Below are 7842 nucleotides of genomic sequence, written 5' to 3'. Positions count from 1 at the left end.
GGAGGTAATTCCCAAAGGTCACTTCACAGACTCAAAGGTGTTAGAAAAGTTAATTTCCCTTTCTCTTCTATTTTTCCCACATGCTTTCCAGATTGCTTTCCACAGGTAGGAGATCTGTTGTCTGCAGCTTTCAGCATGGTCCTGGATGCATGTGGATTCAGCTCTTTTTGAAGCCAATGGCAAAGTGCCTACTGAACATTGATTTAGTGAGTGTTGGGTCAGGGATACTTGTGAGGTTTCCTTCCTTTTAAAGGAAAGCTGCATCTGTGATTTGACTCAGTAAGGGAGGTTCATATCAAGCCATGTGAATGAGCCTGTGTGACAGGGCTGTAGTTTGTGGTCCATCAGCCCTTGATCCTTGATGGTTGCCCATTTCCTCACCCCACTCTCAGCCTTTCCCCCTGTTTTGCTGCTGTTTGTTTGGAGCATGCTGAGATCTGGCAGAAGAACTGATCCACTTGAAAAACAGCATAATTTTCCAGGTTACTTTTCAGATGGATGAATTCCTTGATCCAGTTTACTGCTGAGTGATGTGCCAAGTTTGGCGGGTGCAGTGTAATGGGGTGGAAGCGATCAGTACTGAGTAGATTTTTTTTTTTTTTCCCCAAACTGCTAGTGCCAAATGTGCTGTGAAGTGTTTTTAAACATGCATTCTCTTTTAGACTGGGAAATCCTACTTTTGGATGTTACACTGGACAGGTGTAAAATTAATTGAACATGCATATGTGCTGCTTTTTGCAGGTTTTTTTGGTAGAAAGTGATTGCTACCACCAACATGCCTTTTGGGTATTTCCAGTCTGTCTTGAAATTACACTGAGATCAAAAAATAATTTGTAGAACTAGTGCCAACTAGGTCAATGTTGACGTGGGAGTTTAAACTTGGCAGTGAAGGAACTGTTCTGAACTGTTTTAAGAACTGATTAAATTTTGTTTCTTCCTGCTGAATGAGTTCTGTGAGGGGGAAAAAAACCCCCAGGCTTGAAAGCCCTGTTCTAGATACTTGGAACACAATTTTTTGCATCTGACATAGAGAAGATGATGAGTGGTTGTTCTGATCCAGGTTTTCTTGGAACCCTTAAAAAAGAGCATTACTAAGCTGTATGACTCAAATTGTAGGGAATTGACAAAAAGTCCAGTTCTTCTGGCATCTGGGGCAAGCATCTGAGTCTGTGCAGATGACAGAGTAGTTAGAATACAGGCCTGCACTTGTCTTTGTGCTTTCTGTGCCTGGATTGTACTGCACTTTTCCCCTTAGAACAGATCTGATGCATCCTTTGTTCCTGGATAAAAGCACCTCCAGATCTGCCAGTCAGAAGGGACAGCACCTGTGGCTTGCCTTACAGACAGGAGGGCAGTAATTCTAGAAGGGGAAGTTGGTAGAAGACTGGCATCTGCTTGCATTTACCTTCTCATATTGCTTTTGCAAGGGTGGAATTATTTATGTACATTTTTTTCTCATCTGAATACAGTCAACCAGAGTCTGAAAAAACATTGTTCCATCTCAGGGTGTTTGGCAGGGTTTTCTTTTGGGAGGGGGAGCACAGAGGCAGGGTCATGATGAGCTGCTTTTCCATGCTGGGTGAGTTCATGTACGTGCCTCAGGTATGTCATTGTTACAATGTCCCTATTGCAGTTCTGACTCAGGCTCCATTTACAGAACTGACAGCAGTATCATCGTTAATACGAGTTTGAGAAATCTTCCTCTCTTGTGATAAAAAGGCTTATTTGTGGTTTGCAGGACGGAGTTTGGGCACTGTAGCAATGACTTTATGCTGTAAGGATAAGAATGATGCTACCCTTACCTTCCCAGCCAAAGTCCCCAACTCTAAAACCACATGCATCAAAGGTGTCAGTGCCAAGCTTCCCTTCTAGGAAGGTATGGCTGTCAGCATCACCGACAGGCTTTCTAGGGAGGAAGCAACTAAGAAAAGACTTTTAGAGAGCCTTTTGTTTCCAGCAAATAGCCTTCTGAAACTCCGAAATGGAAACTTAACTTTGGAAAGAGCCTCATGTTCCTCAGTGGAGTTACATGGCCAATTACTTCCTAGTCTACCACAGCCCTCTTCGGTGTTAGAAATTATTGCTTAGGTGAACACTCACCTTTAAAAGAGCTCTGGGCCTTGGGGATACTGGCGTGTGCTCTTCCTCTAATCTTTGCTTAATGTTCTGAGGCCTAAGCTAATGTCTCAAAACCTACCTTCTGCATATTGCTGAATAAAATGTGCTCTTTTGTAAACTGCTGGCTCAATGTTGTCATGAGTGCGCTTTCCTTTGTAGAGATGAGCCTGTTTCCCACTAAGGAGTGGGGAATAGCCACTTCTATATATATCTACAAAACATGTGAGTGTTTCAGAAAGTATTCTTCCATATGTAATAACTGATTTGATTAAATCTACATATTCTTTTTGATTTAACTTGTAAGTTGCAGTTGCCTGGAGATAAACTGCTGTTTTGCTCTATGAGCAGCGCTTTGAAAGTGTAACTTTGGTGTTTACTAATAACGTTTAACATGATCCAGACATTTCATGTAATGTAGTGTAAAAACAGAGAATCTGGACTACTGCATGTTAAACAAGTGTTACTTCTTTCTGGTACTGCTTTATGTGTGTGGGGAAAAGACTGCAGAAGACTGCAAATAAGCAGAGGATGTAACTCTTACGTGTGTTAATGTTATCCTGGAATGGCAGCTTCTGTGAATGGAGAAACACCTTTTCAGTTGAAAGAGAAGTGAACCAAGGCAAGGCAAGGCCAGAGTCTCTGAACTACTATTACTTTCCAGGCTTTTTGATGCAAAGATTTTTGTCACCACATGATGACCAAGTTGACCAATATTTCTACTTTTTTTCTTTTTTCCCTTCATTGAGCAAAGATATGTTACGTTCCTTCCCCACCCTTGTTCTCATAAGGCTGAATTTCTTGCTCATTTTTCCAATGATTTTGCCTGGAGATTTTTTCAGATTGTTTTCCGAAGTGACTAGATAGCAGCAAAGAGTAAGGGAATGGACTTAAAATTAAGTCAGCTAAAACCAGCAGTTGGGAGATCTTTGTTCTGTTCAGTCTTGACCACAAGCTTCCCAACAGACATGGAATCTCAATTCTTTATCTTCTTAATTTTCTTTTCCCCGTTCATGAGTAAAATGGAAATACAGTGTTACTTAAATGAGCAGCTAAATTCTTCTTAGTGCTGGTGTTGAATTAACATACTCTCTAAAGCCTGTAATAAACTGTGGGGTTGCAGAAACATCCTGGGCGGATATGCAGACTTTTTATTTTTCTTGCAGTACATTTGTTTAAAGTGAATTATCTTAGTACCATGAAAATGGGTCTTCATTTTACTCTTCTTTTTGGAATACAATTTATTAATGATATCCAGAGGGGTCAGCAGCATAAATAATGTTTGTTTCGAGGCTTGTTGGGTGTAAAGGAGGGGGGTTCACAGTGAAGAGCTGTTTTGTTTGGTGTGGCTGATGAGGAGTGAGGCTGGAATTGCTCATAGCTGTCATTCAGGTTTTGTTTCAAAGTCCAAGGACCTACTGGGAAAAACAAAAAGCTAATGAAAGCTGACTGTATTTCAGCCCAAACCCTGTGGAATCCAAAATGATGTCCTGACACTGCGTGTATTCTTATTCTCCTGCATTCCCATGGTTACTAAGGTAACAGGTTTTTAGAGGCTTTACATCTTCATTGTCAAGTATTTGCTACACTTATTGTTGCTGTTTGCAGATTAGGGCAATTTAAACAATGCCTTTTGAAATGGTGACCAAAAAAATACAAAAAGAAATATAGTAGAAATAGATGTAATGAATCAATTACCTTCCCTTGTTTAAATTTTCAGTGCTGCATTTCAGAAGCTATGTACAAGATGCCACGCTAGTTTAGTGTAGGGATTTTAGGCCGAGGAAGATGCTTTTTTGTTAAGGCATGTTAATTACAGAAGTTTGAATACAGATGTGAGGAGTACCACATGTGACTTAGTGCTTTTTTTTGACAACAGAATTGTGAAAAAACTGAAGTTCGTGTTTGCATCAGGGTATTGCCTCTCTGCTTATAGTACATCTGAGACAGTGACCCAAATCTTGTAAGCTGTGTTACCTACTGCATCGGTGAAATCATACTTGAAAAATGAAGCAGATAGGAGAAAAAAATTACTTTTTTCTAAGAAAGTTTAACTATATGCAGAACTCTGGTGCTTGAACACACTTCATTGATGCTCCTCTGTGTCCATTTAGATCAAGCAGAAATATGCTTGTTCACATCTTCACTGGAAAAATGGATTATAGATGAGATGGTCAGGCTTGTAACTGTTATCTCCAAGAATATGATATTTAAATTGATTTAGTACATGCTGACTTCTTGAAAATTAGTGCATTGCTGCAGCAAAAACCTTTAGCATCCATGCTAGGACAACTGTTGTTTTTTTTTTTTTTAATTGGTGTAACTGCTAACTCTTGAAAGTATTGAAGTCTTTACATCATGATAATTTGGGCTATGCAGCTGAGGTACAGTATATAATGATTCCACTTTGCCTGACAGAAATAAAATGTGTCTAGTTGAGAAGAATCCTGCTAGACTGGGAAAATACAGATACTTTTCTCCCTATGTGTCCTTGAAAAGAATTGTTTGCTATATGCTCAAGAGACCTTTATTGGACAAACCCATGCAGTGGGTGAGATCCTCCCGCTGCTGAAGTGAATCACCACCAGTGTCCATGCTGTCTTCGTCTAGATAAGACTCAGAGTATGCCCTTAGACCTCTTTTTAAATAAAGGTCGGTTATATGAAACAACTTTATTGCTGTTTATTTGCAATAAATAAAGTGTTGGGGGCTGTTGAGCACCATTTTATTACAGTTTTGCAGATGCAGCTGGTGGTGGTTTGTGCTCAACCAGGCACATGTTTGGTTTCAACCATCTCTACCCCCAATATCAGCAAGAGGTAACTTTCTTGAGGTAGACAAGACTTAGGAGTCTAGTGTTCAGATAAGTACAGAGCAGATTACCCCAGAAAAAGGGAGGTGACAGATGGGTGGCTGACGCCAGAGGGGTGAAGCTGAATGCAGACTGAATTAGTCCCTGCAACCAAGGATAGAAGGTGCTTGGCACGCAGCTCTCACAAGTTATCATTTTAAAGTGTTTGTAGGGAAGCCTTTAATTTGATTAGGTCATTTCCTTAATAGTTTTGTACTTGAGGTTGTTACATTGCCCCGGACAAAGGTGTGATTTGACATCAAAATGTCTGTCAACCTTTAGCTTTATTATAAGCTATTTATGTATAACAAGGTTTAAATCTTTCTGGTACATACAAAAAGCTGAATGAGTCAATGTACGTGTATGTATGAAAATAAGTATACTTCTATAAAATTACTGAAGGAAAGGTCATCTTCCTTCCATCTCACTTAAAAATATGTGTAATGCATAAGAGGAGTAAGGTATGCAACTCAAAAAAAATTATGCTGTTCACCATAGAATGACAGTTGTTTATTAAATTTTTATTTTGTTTTTGAGTTTTTTTAAACTTGTTTAAACCTGTTGTCATACTTTCAGCACTTCTTTAAGTTTTCTGGAAGGTGTAGAACTAGAAATGAATTTATTATTAATGCTTTTTTGAAGCTTTTGACGTCCAAAGCTACTAGTATTCAACATGTGTGAGCTGTAAGCTTACTAGGAGGGCTTGTAAATTCCTTAGTTGGGAAAAGAAAAAGTCTCTGAAGTGTACGATTTTTAAGGACAGACTTGAATGCAGAAGGGCCCACAAGAACTTGGTTTTTAAAAATAAATAAAATAGAAAAGCCATACTGGTGTTTCACAGACTTGGAATAATTGAAAACTAATGTGGCAGGAGGCTGTAGCACCCCTCTGGCAGAATTTTTCCATGCTATAATAAGTATCTTCCTTCCCTTCTGGAGCAGGGATGAATGTCCACCCATCTCTCATGTATGGAGCCTTTCAGAGGAGTCTGGAGTGGACCTCCCCTTCAGGGAGCAGGGAGGATATCAGGGTGCTTTGTGTATGCTTTGGCATTCCAAGTATAACCAAACATCATTTAAAAGCATTTCTATTGGCCTCAAGGGATCCTTCCACTTTGCAAATGAAAATCAACCTTGCTCTTTCTTTCTTTTTCTCCTCCATCCAAAAGGCAGGAGCAAGTCTTTCACAAAAACATATTTTTCAATCCACTTTAGTGATCAAAAAACCTCTTTTGGTTTTTCAAGCACTGTTTTTTATCCCTTTTTGGTTAACTTTTTAGATTCTGTTTTTAATTCCTGTCCAAACCTTCTCTTTCATGATAATCTTAATAAAGGAGTCTATCCAACAGAAACCTTTCTCTTCAAAATAATTGTTTCGGACAAACTGAAAGATGTTATATAATAACATAAATATATAATAACAATAAAATTATATGAAACTTAAACTTTCATGACTCGTTGGGTATGTGTTCTTCCCTTCAATGTGCTGGTCACTGATTAGATTCTAGGAGATTCTACTACTGAGTGCTTCATAAGTAAGAGTGCCAGCCTTGACAGTGAATTTGAGATCAGAATTTGGCAACCTTGATTTAATTTTTCCTTTAAAAAGCATTGCATTTGTTGTTGTTTGTTTTTTTGGTTTTGTTTGTTTGTGTTTTGTTTTAATGGAAGATGTTTGAATGCCCTTATTTTTAAATAGCAGCCAGAAGGATTTACTTCTTACTTAACTCTAGATCTTTCAACAGTAAGTTACTACCCTCCAGTGAGGTAGAGCATATTTACCTCAGTAAGATACAACTGTGGTTGAGCACTAGAGAAAACAGGGGGGTTTCTTTTTCTGTATGGTTTGGCTGTTAAAAGCAAGTTGGAATTAAACTCTGAGTTGACTTAGCTGTTTGCTTTCTTACATATGGCATGCATTTCTGCAGTTGTCTTAAAAGATTTTGAAGACTGAAAGTGTGGGTAAAACCAACAAAATTAATTAGTTGCTGGAATGTTTAGTGTGCTCCTGGCTCAAACAAGGGAATAACGTTTATTCTTTGTGGATAAAAACAACTTAATTCTTTAGCAGACATATAATTTCTAGACTCATAGCATAGTATGAAGCATAAATGAGTTATAAATTTGCATAATCTGCAGAAGATGCAAATTCTGTTCTCCTGAGCCATTAGGCAGCCTATCAGTTTATTTCCATTGACCAAGATGGCTGATGAAGAGGCACAGACATTGCAGGATCAAGCTATAAATTTAATTTCTGGCACAGTGGCAGCTCTTCAAAGTGTCTTTTGTTGGCAAACAAGAAAAGTTCTTGCAATGTAAATTAGTGTTGTATCTTACAGCCCACACTGAACAGAGATGGAACGAAATGGAAGAGTATTCTTTGGTTTTTGATGAAGTGGTTTTCTCTGGGAGAGCAGAACACAAATCATTCAAGAACACTTTTAAGGCTGCAAGATTTAACTACTTTGTATCTTCTTAGAGCAGCCTGTGCTGAACTCCATTTGCTATAAGAAACAGTAACTAAGTTGGGGGGCTTCTCCTCAACAACCGCATAAAAGAGACATTGATAAAAACCAGTACAAACTGTTCTTTTCTCATCCTCTTTTTTTCCTATAAACTGACTTTGTGGAATTTCCACCCAAAAATTCTTAAAGAATGTCCCATTTTTGACATGGCATCTCTCAAATCTGGGTGGAAAGACTAGGTCATGCACTAGGGCTAAAGTAAATTATTCATTGAGTAACCTCTTCATCTGACACTTAGTGTTATAATAGAAAAATTGTTATCATGTCTCATTTATTCAGACTGTCTAAACTGAATTTATGCAGTGATAATTAAATAGAAAATTTTTGTAATATTTGCATTAGCCTATTAATA

This window comes from Corvus kubaryi, unplaced genomic scaffold (genome assembly GCF_017639235.1).
Source record: "Corvus kubaryi isolate FWS band 111438036 unplaced genomic scaffold, C.kubaryi_AGA036_p1.0 132, whole genome shotgun sequence".
Taxonomy (NCBI): Eukaryota; Metazoa; Chordata; class Aves; order Passeriformes; family Corvidae; genus Corvus; species Corvus kubaryi.
The sequence above is the reverse complement of the archived record's forward strand: the minus strand, read 5'-3'. Positions refer to the sequence as shown.